This window comes from Lontra canadensis, unplaced genomic scaffold, assembly GCF_010015895.1.
Source record: "Lontra canadensis isolate GAN:19392208 unplaced genomic scaffold, GSC_riverotter_1.0 scaffold3, whole genome shotgun sequence".
NCBI lineage: Eukaryota > Metazoa > Chordata > Mammalia > Carnivora > Mustelidae > Lontra > Lontra canadensis.
The window spans coordinates 52,090,307-52,106,029 of record NW_022630997.1 but is presented as its reverse complement, the minus strand read 5'-3'; the positions used below and the strand labels follow the sequence as shown (position 1 = coordinate 52,106,029).

At 38.7% G+C, this 15,723-nt stretch overlaps 1 protein-coding gene across 1 annotated transcript in view; it reads left to right on the top strand.

The window, feature by feature from the left end:
* The first annotated feature begins 620 nt into the window (after window positions 1-620).
* Window positions 621-15,723, top strand: part of ZNF365 (zinc finger protein 365) — a 51,605-nt gene continuing 36,502 nt past the window's right edge. Inside the window, exon 1 of the mRNA XM_032842278.1 lies at window positions 621-849. The gene's annotated coding sequence lies outside the window, so the exon portion shown is untranslated. The remainder of the gene's footprint in view (window positions 850-15,723) is intronic.

Here is a 15,723-nt window from a genome sequence, read left to right as displayed (position 1 = left end):
GTTGGTTAAGCATCTGCCTTAGGCTCAGGTCATGGCCCCAGGGTCCTGGGATGGAGCCTGGCTTTGGGCTCCCTGCTCAGCCTCTCCCTGTGCCTCTGCCTCTCTCCCTGTTTGTGCTCGCACACACACACACTCTCTCTCTCTGTATGTTAAATAAATAAAATTCCTTAAAAAAACATTTGCTTTTTTTAAAAGTAAAAATTATAAAACAAATTTGTCCTCGCTGGTCCAAAGCCAAATATACAGGAAGAGTGGAAGAGAATGCTAAGGGCAGGAGTTTTTTTTTTCAGAGTCACATTTGGGTCTCTGGGGGAGATAGCCTTGCAAGTTTTCCATATACCAACTTGGGAGTTGGCCAATTCAATGTGAATTGGGAAGTTCTCTCCATGGCCGGTACAGGGAGGACAGAAATATAGCTTTCCAGAACTCTTCTAATTCCTGTGTGTCACTGATTGGTCCCAGGATTTCCTGAAAGTGGAGGAGGAAATGAGGTTGGGGATAAGGGTCCAATGTGAAGATTGTTCTGTGGAAATCAGCAGGCCTGAGCAGGATGGTCTTATGGCAGAGGCTGTGGGATCAAACTCAGAGTAGAGCCAGAGAGAAGACATGGAAGAGACCCAGGAGGTCTTGAGTACCTGCAAGCTCTAAGATAAGACCAAGTCAGCCTGGTAGCACCACTCAGCCAGTCCCATTCAGAAAGACCAGACAGCAGAGGACAGCCGTTGCCAACTTCAGCTGCAGATGCCAGCAAGGAAAGCATGACCAGGCAGGAAAGAGAGATCCCAAGCAGGGATCCCAGTTCCCCTCACTCCACCACCACGGGATGACTCCATCACCCAGAGAATTAGGGTAAGTCTGAAGGGACCAGTCTTTTTACCCAGAGTCACACAATAGATACTATTTAAATCACTTTCATAGGTTGAATGTTAATTGCTTTTTAAAATATGCTCCATTTTTCTATCAATATATTTACATGATTTATAAGCTGAAACAATGTACAGAGATTTAAAGGAAAGAATCCTGTTTCCCTCTATCCCAACCCTACTCCCCCAAGAGCACTCCCACCAAAGACATTATTTTAGCTTCTGATGTATCTTTCCAGAGTTTATGCTATTACTAGCAAATGTGAATATATATTCTTAATCTGATTTTTCATTTTCTTAAAGATGGCATCACTATTTTTTTCTCATTTAAAATACATTATTGGGATTTCCATATCTGTATGGTATTACAATGTATTTGTTGTTTTTTGGGAGGGTATTTCATTATAAGGATGCTTCATAATTTATTCAACTCTTTCCTTATCGATGGACATAGATAACATTTTGCTATTACAAACAGTGGTTCAATGAATGACTTTATAAATGTATTATTTTTGTTGACATGAGATAGATCTTTAACAAAAACCTAAGGGGTTGAACTTTAAGTGAATGTGTATACTGGATTATGCCACAGCATACTGGAACATTGCTAAGTTTGATGGTCCCAGGCACGCAGTGACTAATAACTTTTGGGTGATCAAATCAGTTAATAAAGAAATAAAGAAGCCACATAATCTTGGTACATCTAAGAGTATTGTCAGTAAGTTTGTGACTTTACTTCATAGGCATGCATATATGTAAGCACACGTTAAAAATATAAAATTGGGCGCCAGTCTTGTAAAAGTTGTGTAATAGGGAGCCACTAAGGCCTGACTACACAAAGGGCTCAATGATAGGATTTACAAAGAATGGCAAGGAAATTGTCTTGGAAATCTAAGAGCGGGGGACGGGTTAGGGCAAGCCCCTTGTGGAACAGGCTGGAGTGTGGGTCTGCATCTGAGGCAGCTGCCAAGACTTCCAGTGGCTGCCCTCCAACTGTCTTTTCACTCTGTCTTCAACTGCTCTACTTGTTCTTAACTTGTGTGCCCCCATACTTTCAGCTTCCTACTTCTCGCAGCGGCTCCTCCAGTGTCAGTTTTACCTTATGACCTTTTAACTGAGCTGTCAAACTTACTGTCTCATGATTTCTGGATTTTTAGTACAAATTTCAAATTTTGCCCTGCTCATTTTTCCATCAAGCCTGTACAGATAATAGGTTGTTGGTAAATGGACTGTTTGGTTACTCTTCGATCTGTTACTCACTCATGAACCAATCAGCGACCCTGGAGTGAGGACCACGTGGTCAAACAAATTCTCAGTCACCGCCTCCCTGCAGGGAGAGGAGCTGGTGGGGCTTTCTTCCTTACAGCACAGTGTGGTCAGGCAGGCACTGTAACATTTCTAATGTCCAGAATCAAAACGTTTTATTCATGTCCTTTAATATCAATTTAACATGATTAAAAATGACTGCCTAGTTGTCTATCACATGGTATTTCTGTAATTTATATTATGAATTCCTTTTGCTTGACACTGGAGTATATACGTAGCCAGGGGAGAAGGATGAAACAACGATGAGCTTTGAAGAGAGGTCAAGAAATTGATCAAAACCTGATCAAACTTCCTCCCTTATACATGTGTAGAAAAAAATGATATTGAGGTATTAACTGGAGCATGTGTCCTCTCCCCTCCACCCTGTCCCCACCATCTTCCTTTGCCTCTTGTACTCTCCTCACCACCACTGGGACAGTTTCTTGGAAAAGATGACACAAGTAGGCGATTCTCCATGCTTGAGTATTAAAATAGACCTTTGGAATGATAGCAAAAATAACTGTCTTGAAAGAAAAGGTGTTTTGAGTTACAAGAGCCTAGGTTCTGAAGACTTCAGAACAGAATAATGAAGAAAATGTTCCCAGTTCAAGACAATTTTTCCCATCCTTTCAACTAGGGTATCCATAAGAGAGAAGAATCAGAGCACACTTAGACACTGTTGTTTTCCGGAGAGGGAGCTTGTACTTTGGTCCGTACTGCTGGGGCTGCTCCTCCTAGAGCCAAAAAAGGCAGCAAGCCTTATGGGTCCCATTTCAGCATTGTGGTAGGGAAGCAACAGAGTAGAGATGGAGAGCGGGGAATCTCTGCACAGAGGAGACTGAGTCAGCTCTGATGGTCCCCCAAACCCAGCAGATCTGGAGAAGCAGCAGAATGCTTTCCTGAGACACCAAGAATGGGCAAAGGCTGTTGATAGAGAGAGCCGGACCTAAGTGACTTTGAGGTCAGAAGGAGATAAGAGCCAGATGTACCCATGACCTGAGGCCAGGTGGGAAAGAGGATATTTCAGATATTTCTGTCCCAGGACAGAAGAGGACCAGGGCCTAGACCTCTGTGATGCCTTGGAATGCCCTACATCCCCTGACTTAGACACAACCATGGGCAGAGGCAGGCTGCATTAGACCTCAGGGGTAATAGGACATAAAAATAGAAATTAACTTAGTTGCAGAAAAATGAAATATATTTCAAAAACATGCACTTCTGTCCTGTTTCTGACACTCTTACCTGGTACATAGATTTCTCATGGGTGCAAATATTTGAGCTTAGATAGCCCCTTAGCGCTCATCAAACACTTGGGGGGGAAAACGTGATTTAAGAATAAACAGTCCTCTGTTCCTTTAAGTGTTTTTACATTTCATTAATAGTTGAACTGGTGCCTGACCTCTAAGATATTTTGATAAACATCTCAGAAATGTACACATGATGTTCATATTTTTTGAGGGGTGATTTTTCAGACTTGGCATACTTTAGCAGTAGAAACCTCTCTTCAAACAATATATGAAGGACCTCAATATATGAACAGCTTGAAGGGGTGCTCTGGTGGAAAATCAGAGTCTCCCCTTCCCTCACTGTCCCCTTGACCCCCAAGATGGCCCTGGAGACACCATCTTATAACCCTGGTGACTCATGCACAAGCTGGAAATCCACTACTTGTTCAGCCTCCTTCAGTCCCAATGGCCTCATAAGTAAGAAATGAAATGGTGACATCCCACTTAGCAGGCTGGTCCCCAGTCCCCATGTCTGTTAAGTGAGGAGGATGGACTAGCTCAATAGTGTAATGTCATTAAATCTCCCAAGGGACTTTAAGGATATCTATGCTTGCTCCTCCCCCCACCCTCTGCTGAGATTCCTTGAAGTGGGGCTCAGGAATCTGTATTTTTTAAAAGTCCCCCCCCCCCACTCTAATATGCAGCTAACACAAGAACCACTGAGGAAGATAGTCTTTGAGGACTTCTACAAACAATAAAATTCACATGAATAGGAATTTGGGGAAGAGTACCTTAATTTGACTATCCAGTTGGAACAAACTCTGGAGGGTAGGAGAGTCTTTTGAGAAGTCTTTTTTGAGGAAGTAGAAATAACACATTTTCAATTTCAGTGGTCTTAAGTCAGACAGTGAAGCAGAACAAAATCTATTCTCTCTTTAAGAAAGCAAAAATTTTTCTCTAGCAAAAAAATGTCCTTGAAATAATTGTTTGTCCTTGGCTCCTTGGAAAATCATGGCTGATTGCCTGGTGGTGGGTATAAAAGAAGGGTGATTTGTTCATGTGAATGTCAATATTGCCTTCAGGAGGTAGGAATGTTAAAAACAGTGTTTTAAAATTCTGGAGCCTAGTTACCATATAATTAAATTAAATCTCAGCTAAAATCTTGCCTTCTCTGAGAAGAGTATTATCCGATTTTTGTTAAATATTTAAAAATTAACCCATAAGGAAATGAAAATCATCATTTTAATCTTGCCTCATATTTGTTTAATAATCTCAAATGATTAATTTTCTAATTAAGGAAATGGAATTGATTTTGGAAAGTTATCATGTAGTATTCATGGTTGAAATGTTCAATATTTCATAATGACATTTAGCCCAGTTTAATAAAAATTCTGCAGTTTTCTAAAAAAGCATTCCCAAAATGTGTGCTATGACTGCCGCAAGAGGTTAATAGAAGTCATACACATGAAATATTTCTATATGGAAAGAAGTTTGGGAAACACAGCAGTCATTTATAGAAGTCTGGGTTTGAGTTTCAACACCTTAATTAAAGTTCTTAGAAATGTCCTTTATAATAGGTGCTTTCACCTCAAGATTATTTATAGACATAGAGTAAAAGGCAAAGACAGATTTTTTTTTTTTGAAGTTGTTATTCCCAACCTAACCTCTGTTTACTCAGAAACCATAACAAGGGGGGAACCCACTTCTGATTCTGGGTTCTCCAAATGGGAATATTAAGAGATTATATGGTAATTCTAAGCAGGGAGCAGAGCAGCTCAAGGTCTAAGTAATAAGGTTCCTGTCAGAATTCAGAGAAGGAAGCAGATGGAAGGACACAATTTGGGGATGAGTTGTTGATTTTTATCCCTTCATTACGGAGAAGTCTAACACGTGATGAGCTACACTAGTAGCTACACTGTCCAGTATGGTAGTCGCTAGCCATATGGGGCTATTTAAATTTGAATGTAATTCACTGAAATTACATAAAATTTAAAATTCAACTCCACAGATGCACTAACCACATTTCAAGTGCCTAACAGCCACAGATGAATGTTTCCATCATGACACAAAGTTTCTTTGGAAACACACAGGCCTCGATTATGGGTCCTAGCAGTTGAACCCTAACTCAGGCTCAGAGTTTTGTCCTCTGCTGTAGGTCTGGGACCTTCCCCATCTACCTATGCCCAGCACCCTTGTCTTAGCGATTGGTTTTCATTTTATATTTCACATGGTTTTCTCTTTCTAGGTGCTCTCTTAGTCTCTACAGTAGTTTCATTTACCTTTTATTTTCTGAGACTTAACTGAGCTCCGCAGTGGTTCTTCCTATTGTCATGGGGCCGACTAGGATCTCTCCTGTGCCTGTAGTCAGCTGCAAGCTCTATGGGACCCGAGTGTCCAAGATGGCATCAGCTCCCTGCTGGGCACATCAGCTAGGTGACTGGCATGGCTGCAAGCTGGCTGGGTCTCTCTCTTTCTCTCTCTCTTCATGACGGCTCAACTCTTATTTCACCCTATAAACAAGAGAAAGCAGAAGCTGCCAGACTTCTTAAGGGCTGGGGCTAGAATCTGCCCAAAATCACTTGTGCTACGGAGAGTGAGTTGGGAAAGGAAAGAAGCCTCAGGGCTTTTCGCTGCTGCAGTGAAGAAATGCAGGACAGTGCAATGAAATTCAATCAGAGCAAAGTTTTATTATAGTACACTCAAAGGATGGAGCGGGCCAGTCAAGAGAGACAAAGGTCCCAGAAACTCGGGGTGTTGGCTTTTATCATTTTTTTCTTTGGGGCAGGTCCTAAGGTTGCCACATTTGAGTGATAGGACTGGATGATATAACAAATTAGCCAACTACCCATGCTCTTTTGCAAAATGCATTCGAAATACCTGCAGGGGTAGGAAACAAGAGACATTATTTCTATTCTAGAGACATAGGTCAGATAAGGACTGGGGGCTGCTTTCTTCACAAGCACAGCAAATGTAACTCTTCTGCAAGGATGCTGTCACCCGAGATCCAGAGTGGGTGGAATGGGATGGTCTCCCTGAGGTCCTTGGTTGGGGCTCTCCAACAGGACCTCTAAGGTCCATCCTCCTGCCACTCATGCCTAGCTTCCTGCCTAATACTTCCATTGCATTCTGTAGGTTACAGCAAGTCGCAAGACCAACTGGAATCAAAGGGAATTAAAATAGTCTTCACTGCTTGATGAGAGGGACAGTTATCTTGGCAGACAATATATTACACTATCTAACCCCCTTTCTACTCATCACAGAAGACAGTTCTTGAGGACAAACACATAACACAACTGTGCAATGAGTAACAGCAAATCACCGTTTACATTACAGTTTTATACCCAGTGATATATAGTCATAAATAATATTCCCACAACATGTAGGACCCAGAGGTGAAACTCTTATAAACTGTTGTGGTAAGAAAGGTGGGGATAGGGATATGAAAAGAAGATTTTCCTTCAAGCCCCTCTTCCACCCTACCTCTGAGAGAGCCATAGTGCACAAGAGTGTGCCAGAAAGTCTGAGCAGTCCTGCAGAAAAGAAGGTGTTTTGCAAAAGCAATTTGGACTTATCTCGCTTCATATTTACTGCCTTCATATTTACACATCATGAGATGATTTCCCCACTTTGCTTTGAGGTGCTTAAAAGAAATTCTTAGATGGACCATTCATAAATAAAAGAAATCTACGCTGCTAAGTTCCATTCATAATTTCAGGATGCAATTGAAAAACAAGATATCTTATTTTACAAATTACATTTTCCCTAGTTAGAACTTTCAGGATGAGAATTTATGTGTGAAGAGGGATGGGACCCAGAGTACCATAAGCTTGTGAGAATATACATTTAAAGAACTTTTTAGAGAGCATTTTTGACCATAATTATCAAAATTCAAACGGTATATTATTTAGGTCAACACTTTCACTAAAAAGAATTTTACCCTCATTCCAATAAATCCTTGGTCGAATCCCCCTTCTAACACACCATATATTTAGTTGCAATTGTTTTCATTTAAGTATAATTAACACAGTGTTATATCAGTTTCAGGTCTACAATATAATGATTCGGCAGTTCTATACATCTGTCAGTGCTCATCAAGGTGAGGTGCTTTTAATCCCCTTTACCTGTCCCCTGCCCCACCTCCCCTCTGGTAACCACCAGTTTGTTCTCTGTATTTAAGAGTCTGTGTTTTCATTTGTCACTTTGTTTGTTCCTTTGTTTTGTTTCTTAAGCCCTACATGTGAGTGAAATCCTATGGTGTTTGTCTTTCTCTGACTTATTTTGCTTAGCATGACACTCTCTAGGGCCATCTCAACACAATCCCTATATTCAATGATCTTTTGTCTCTTGGGGAAAAAGACCAATACCAAGTTGTGAGATAACAGTTGTTTGCAAGTAAGTCACATCAGGACAGGCATACTCCTTTCTTAGAAAGAACTTCACATTACAAATTGAACATCCAATCATGGTAGCACTTATGAGAAATCTCTGTTCAAAAAGCCGATCCCAGGGCACCTGGGTATCTCAGTCAGTTGAGCTTCCGACTCTTGGTTTCTGCTCAGGTTAGTATTTCATGGGTCCTGAGATTGATCTCCACCTCCGGCTCCGTGCTCCTGGGGAGTCTGCTTGAGATTCTCTTCCTCTGTCCCTCCCTTTACTCTCTTTCTCAAATAAGTAAATAAATCTAAAAAAAATACAAAACAATTTATCCAACATACTTCAACAAATTAGCTTGAGGGACTTGGGACACCCAAGTGATTTCTACCTTAAGGAAGGTAATTAAAAGAATGAAAATTTATTTTCCTTTTGAAGCTGTCATTCACCTGTAGACAAAACCTCCATAATCATCTCGGTAAAACATGGTGAGTCCAGAAGCTCAGGTATATGAAAGAATTCTGCTCACCAGCAGCAGACTGAAGTCAATGTGGAAATATCTGATTATTGAATAATGTTGCTTTGAGTAGAAAATAAAGATGCTGCATAGTAACTCTTTTTAGCTGACTGCTGAATCTCCTGGGTCCCTAAATTTATGCCCTATTACTTATTATAACCCAAATTAGGACTTGCTTATAGGGTAATCCTTGATTTTCAAGCATCTAATTCAATCTGACAGATAAACTCATGTTAAGTATGCAAAGATATCAATACAGGACTGATCTTTGCAGTCTTGTTGGCAATAAAAATGGGGAAATGACTCTATTAGGGATTGGTCACGTAGATGATGTACATCCATAAATGGGACACAAATGTAGGTAGCCATTAAAATGAAAATATAGACTATATATACGTCTATAGAAAGATGTGAGAGGTATATTAAGTAAAAAAAGAAAGGAACAGAACAGTATGCAAAATATGTGTTCATCTAATTAAAAAAAATCTATGTGCATGTGTTTGAACACAGGCAGAAAATTTCTGAAAAAGACTATGTAAGAAATTTAACAGCGGTCATCTCTGGAAAGAGTATGGGGGGACTTTTACTTATATCTTTCTTAGTATTTGATCTTTTTTTAAAATAGCACAAGCAAGCATTACTTTTTTTAATTTCTTAAAACTAATTAAATGGCAAAGAAAGAAAACAACCAGCAAAGAAAATGGAAAGGAACATTTTAAAGATAATGTGTTCTAAAACAATCCCATATACATGTAGTTAAGTGATCATTTTTTAATTTGAATACATGCAATTGATGGTGTTATTATACATAAGAAAGAATGTAGGGTTTGGAGCCAAACTGATCCAGGATTAAATCTCAGCTACCCAGTACCAAGAGTAGAGCTTCGGGCAGGTCCCTTAAGCCTTCAGAAACTCAGTTTTCACATCTATCAAATGGATATAATCATATCTTCCCTGTGAGCTCATTCCTTACAGTTATGTTGACAAAATACTTGGCATCATGCTCGTCCCACAGTAGTCCCTCAGTAAAAGACTGCTGCTGTATTTATACTACACATAAGCTGTAATGTCTTAAGAAAGTCTCAACTTCAGTTTCCACATCTGAAACAGGAAGAGTTAGTACCTACTATACAGGTTATAAAGAAATGGGCTCAGGCAATTAGCAAATAGTATTTTTAGTATTTCTGCACAGATATCTTAAATGCTGCTTGGGGGTGGTTTCAAACTCATGGAATAGAGGAAAAATATTAGTTTTCATTTCACCCACTGCATGGTCAGCCTCCAAAAACCATACTGAGTTGAATGTCCTCACAATGACATTTTCTTCTTACATTGGGTGGCTCGCAGCCTTGTTATTTGATTCCTGTTGAAGACTGCTGGCAGTGATGACAGTTTACATCTTAGCAAAATTATTTTAGTAAGAAGTCTCACCTCAGTCAGACCACGTTTTTGGTTTTGGAGTTTATTTTAACAAATAAACAAAATTTTTCTTATGGGTTTCATTAGTCAGCATTCTCTAGAGAAACAGGACCAGTAGGATATATATGGATAGATTCAAGATATTTATTGCAGGAACTGGTTTTATGGAGGCCAAGAAGTCCCACAATCTGTTGTCTGCAAGCTAGAGACCAGGAAAGCCAGTGGTGTAATTCAGTCCGAGTCAGAAGGCCTGAGAATGAGGGGACCCGATAGTGTTAAGTCCCAGTCCAAGGTCAACAGCCTAAAAAGCAGAGAGCAGCTGATGTGAGTTCTAGAATAAAAAGGCCCAAGAACCAGGAGCTCTGATGTCTGAAGGCAGTAAATATAAATGTCAAAGCTTGAGAAGGGAAAGAAAGAATTCATCCTTCCTGCTTTTTGTTGTATTTGGGCTTTCAGGGAATTGGATGATGCCTGCCCACATTGGTGAGAGTGGATCTTCTTTATTCAGTCTACTGAATCAATCCCCTCACAGACACACTCAGAAATAATGTTTGACCAGCTATCTGGGTACCCTTAGGTCAGTTAAGCTGACACATAAAATTTACCATCACTTCGATTTTTGTTTTTTTTCTGAAAATATTCTCACCCATCTATAACTGTATATATTGGATTATTTTTACCCAAAATGTTTGTTAGCACATATAGAAACAGAGGGAATAACCATATATGAGTAATTTTTAAAAATGCAATTTTGTCTGTTTGTCTAAGGCCTATGACAAAATGTCAGGGTAGCTTTCCATGTCAAGCAGCTTGATATATTTATCATGTGATAAGTCAATCATGTCTTCATCATATCTTTATGAGTATGAAGAGTTCTTTGGTATAAAAAATCTTAAATATATTTCTCAGTCTTGTCAATTTGCTCTATGAGCAAATTCTATAAAATGCTATAAAATTTAACCCAAAACCCTTTAGTCTGTATCTCTACTAGATATCATCACATCCAATAAATTTAACAATGATTCCTTAATATCATCCAAGGTATAGTCTGTATTACAATGTCCCTGGTGTCTTAACATATATTTTTCAATCAGAGTAGAAACAAGATCTGTATACTGCATTTGGCTATAAGTCTTTTAAGTATGTAGAACAATACTTACAGACATAAAAAGAGGACTATCCAAGTCCACAAGAATGAGAAAATTTGCATATTTCTTTCACTAAGTGATAAAACAGTCAAAAATCCATTCCTGTACAATGCTGGTGGAAACGTAGATTGTACAGTCATTATGGAAAACAGTTCCCTCAAAAATTAAAAATAAAGCTACCATATGATCTAAGAATCCTTCTCCTAGGTATATATTCACAGGAAATGAAACCAGTGTCTCAAGAGACCCCTGTACTCCCACGTTTTCTGCAGGATTACTCATAATAGTCAAGATATGAAAACAAACTAAGGCCTGTAGATAGCTGAATGGATAAAGATGTGGCATGTATATACAACGGAATCCTATTCAGCCATGAGAAAGAAATTCTATCATCTGCAACAACATGGATGAAACTGGAGGGCATTTTGCTAAGGGAAATAAGCCAGAGAAAGACAAATACTATATAGTATCCCTTAAATATGGAATCTACAAAATAAATCAAACTCAAAGAGACAGAGTAGAATGGTGTTTGTCAGGGGCTGACAGTGGGGGAAAATGGAGAGATGTAAGTCACTTAAAAGATGAATAAGTTCCAAGGATCTAATATACAGCATAATGACTATTCTTTTTTTTTTTTTTTAAGATTTTATTTATTTATTTGACAGGCAGGGGTCACAAGTAGGCAGAGAGGCAGGCAGAGAGAGAGGAGGAGGAAGCAGGCTCTCTGCGGAGCAGAGAGCCCGATGTGGGGCTTGATCCAAGGACCCTAGGATCATGACCTGAGCCGAAGGCAGAGGCTTAACACACTGGGCCACCCAGGGGCCCCCATAATGACTATTCCAACAATATTGTGTTGTATACTTGTTGTATACCAGTAGATCTCAAGCATTTTTATGGAGAGAAAGAAAGAAAGAAAGAAAGGGAACCTCATTAAATGTAAAGAAGATTTAAAAAATGGGATTAACAGATTTGACCCAAATGACATTATAGAGCACCCATCAAACAGTGATAGAATTCACATTTTTCGGGATGCATGTGGAATAAACCTTTGTTGACCACATGCTGGGCCGTAAAGCAAGGCTCTACAACTGTGAAAGGATCGAAAACGTAGAGAATATTCTCTTTGATTATGGTGAGATTAAACCAGAAACCAGTAATAAAGAAAACTAGAAAATACCCCCAACTTTTGAAGATTAAGCAAATTCATTCACATAAATTATGAGTCAAAAAAGAAGTCACAATGGAAGTATCTGAAATGTAATAACATGAGAAAATATTTTAATAAATTTGGGGGGTGGATTTCTTAAACAGGAAACAAAAGGCACTTATTACAATGGAAGCATTGAGAAATTGAACGACATTAAATTAGAATTGAAAAGTGTACCTCCTTTTGGCAGAGAGTAGAGTTAGTGACTGGGAAGAAATACAAAGGAAACTTCTGGCAGAGGTGTGCTGGCAATGTTCTGTTTCTTGATTTGGCTAGTATTCACACAAGTGTACTTTGTGTTACTTCATCACGCCATGCATTATGATTTATACTCATATAGTCATGTATATGAAATATTATAAAAACATTATTGTAAAATGTAAGGTGAGTAGGACTAAATCTAACAAAGAAAGCAACTTCTTTTAAGAGAAAAAATTAAAACTAAACTAAAATAAGAGATGTAAAGACAACTTAGAGACCAATACTCTGTTAATAGATTGAAAGATTCACTAATGTGAAGAGGTCAGGATACTGACAGGCCTATTTAAAAATTGTATATGGAGAAACTATGACCTCAATTGAACCAGCGCTATTTTTTCAGTTATTTTTTATTTTTTTAATTTTAATTTTAATTTTAATTTTTTTTTAAGTAGGCTCCGCACCCTGTTGGACTTGAACTCCTGACCCTGAGATTGAGACCTGAGCTAGGAGTTGGACTTAGAACTGACTGAACGACCCAGGGGCCCATTCACTTGTTTTTTTAATTGCAGATAAATACTGATGACATAAAATTTTACCATCATAACTTCTTTGAAGTGTACAGTTCAAAGACATTTAGAACATTTGCGTTACTGAACAGCCATCATCATCATTTATTCCAGAACATTTTCCTCACCTCAGAGGGAAATCCCAAACTTATTAAGTAGTTAATCTCCATTCACCTTTCCCCACAACTCCTGGCAAACACTAATCTGCTTTCTGTTTCTATGAATTGGCCTATTCTGGGTATTTAATATAAATGGAAATATAGAGTCTGTGGCTTTTTTCATGTTTCATCCATGTTGTAGTATATATTAGGACTTTATGACTCCTTATGGCTAAATAATACTTCATTGTATAGAATATGCTGCATTTGTTTTTCTGTTAGTTTCTGGGTTGCATCTACCTTTTGGCTATCACAATAGTACTGCTTTGAACACTCTTGTACAAATTTGTCTGAACGCCTGTTTTCAGTTCTTATGGGTATATACGTAGGAGTGGAGTCAGATAGTACAGGCTGAGTCATATGGTGATTCTATGTTTAACTTATTAAAGAACTCCCAAAATGTCTTCCACGATGGCTATCCCATTTTCCCTTCTCACTAGCAGTGTGTGAGAGCTCCACCCTGGGCACCCACGTGGCCTTCTCGATTCCCAGGTTGATGAAGTTTTTCAAAACTCTTCTTCCTCAAAGGATCTCACTTCACAGCCTTTCTCTCAGACTTTTTGGAGTGTCAGCTGTTTGCCTCAACGGATAGCCTTAGTCCCAGTCGCAGAAAGTCATATTTCTGCCTGTAAATGTTTTTGAAACATTTCTCCATGCTGCTGCTTCTTTGTCCTGAGAGAGTTGCAGGTTCCGCAAAGTAAAAGCAAGCTCTTCTCTCGTCCTTCAGGGAGTGACCAGACAGGTCAAAGCACAACCACAGTTGTGGGTCTTTGAGAACCTTGTTCTTTGAGAACAAGGTCAGCTCTGCTGTCTCCATGGACTGTGGTTTTCCAGAGCATCACGAGAAGCACAAGTTGGGTATTTTTACACTGGGGGGCAAGGGTAGGTTAGAAATGTCACCAAGATTTCCTACCAGGTTTTGTTTGCTTCTTCCTGATTAAGAGTTTACTTGGTTGCTGTAAGCCATTGACCATTTTCCAGAGTTCCATTGATTTTGACAGTTTTTGTCAGTTTTTAGTATTCTGTTGAGGGACAGGACCTTGGAGTTCCTGACTGTGCCATTATTTCTGATAGTCTTCAAACACTCTTTAAGAAACAAAATAACACAGGGGCTCCCCATAAGTTATTAAGAGTTATTATAAAACCAGAGTAATGAGATAGTGTGGTTTCATTTTAGGGTTAGTCAAATTGATGAGTAGAAAAGAAAAGAAAGCACACAGGTGGGCTTCAGTGATATTGTTAATATTCTGTTTTTTAGTTTTGTTGATGGGTGCCCACACTTACAAATAGTCTTTTGAATGTAGCAGGTGTTACATAATGAAATATGTTTACATTCCAACTACTTGGACACTGTTCAGAAATGCACTTCTAAGTAACCACTGGGTTAAGGATGATTTCAAAACCAGTTATGAACTATTTAGAAAGCAATACAAGGAGATCACTTCACACCAAAATCTATAAGACACTACTGCAAACCCATACAAGGAGTAAAAGTATTAACCTTAAATACCTTCATTATTAAAGAAGAAATAACAAAAAAGGAGCAGATTCTTAGTCTACATCCTAAAAACATTGAAAAGGTCAACAAAATAAAAAACACTAGAAAGTTGGGGTTTTAAAGTAGGAAAGAAACAATAACTATACTGCTAAACGTTTTTCAAAAGACAAATCAGTCTTTCAAAATAGGAAATATCAAAAAAATTAAGTTCTTCTTGAGTTTGAGAAAAAATAATGTAGATAATAAAGACTGTGCTCAATTCGAATAAGGAAACAAACAAGGTCCTGTGATGAAAAAAATAACTCAGGTGAACTAATGACAACAGCATTGTGGGAGAAAGTTTTCCTAATCTAAGAATGAGAGGGACTCTTGTCTAGTTCTAGGACATTAGAGGCTGGCGAAGATTTCTAGACTCCCCGTGATGTCAGAAAGAGCATGGTGTGCTGAACTCAGTTTCCATGTCTAGGGCTCAGTAAACGAAAATCACGTTGGGTAGGACAATGCCTGAGCGAATGAATGACATCACAGAATCTTTGTTTGCAAGTCACCGCAAGTTGGCAACAAGAAGGAAAACTAAGAAATACATCTTATCCTTAAAATACATTCGATACTCAGCTAAAATATTATAGGCAGATACAAACTGAATAATCAAGCCCTGGAAAATCTGAAAACTGATCACAAAGGGGAAATTTTTGTTTTCTTTCTTCCTTTTAAGTTTTCAAATCAGGGAATTTCTACTTGCTTTGCTTATCTCATCATGCAACTTAACCCCTGCATTAGTCACTTCCTGTGTGTCCAATCCACCGTGTGGATAGATTGGATCCTCAGCAACCAGGAAGTATATGAATAATCTCTGTGGAGCTCTTACTCATCATGCATTAGTGATTTGAATACTAATTAGTATTTGTAAAGTAGGAGGAGAAATATAAGTGAAGTGTGGTTGATTTTCATTACCTGATAGTAATGAACATATCACAATATTATTGTAAAGAGTAACTTCCCAGCGTCCTTTAATCTTACCAATTTAAAGAAAATGTCTTTGCCTCACTCTATGTGGAAAGATCTGGAACAGATAAAGATAATTAAAATGTGGTCTTCAAAGGGATAAAAATAATAATAAAACCTATCTTTCCCCTCCTAGCATCTTCCTAATTGTCAGACGCATGTACACAAGGACTCATTCAGTGGATTCAGCTAGATGTCCACAACTCAAACATGTTCACAACATGACACATTGTCTTCCC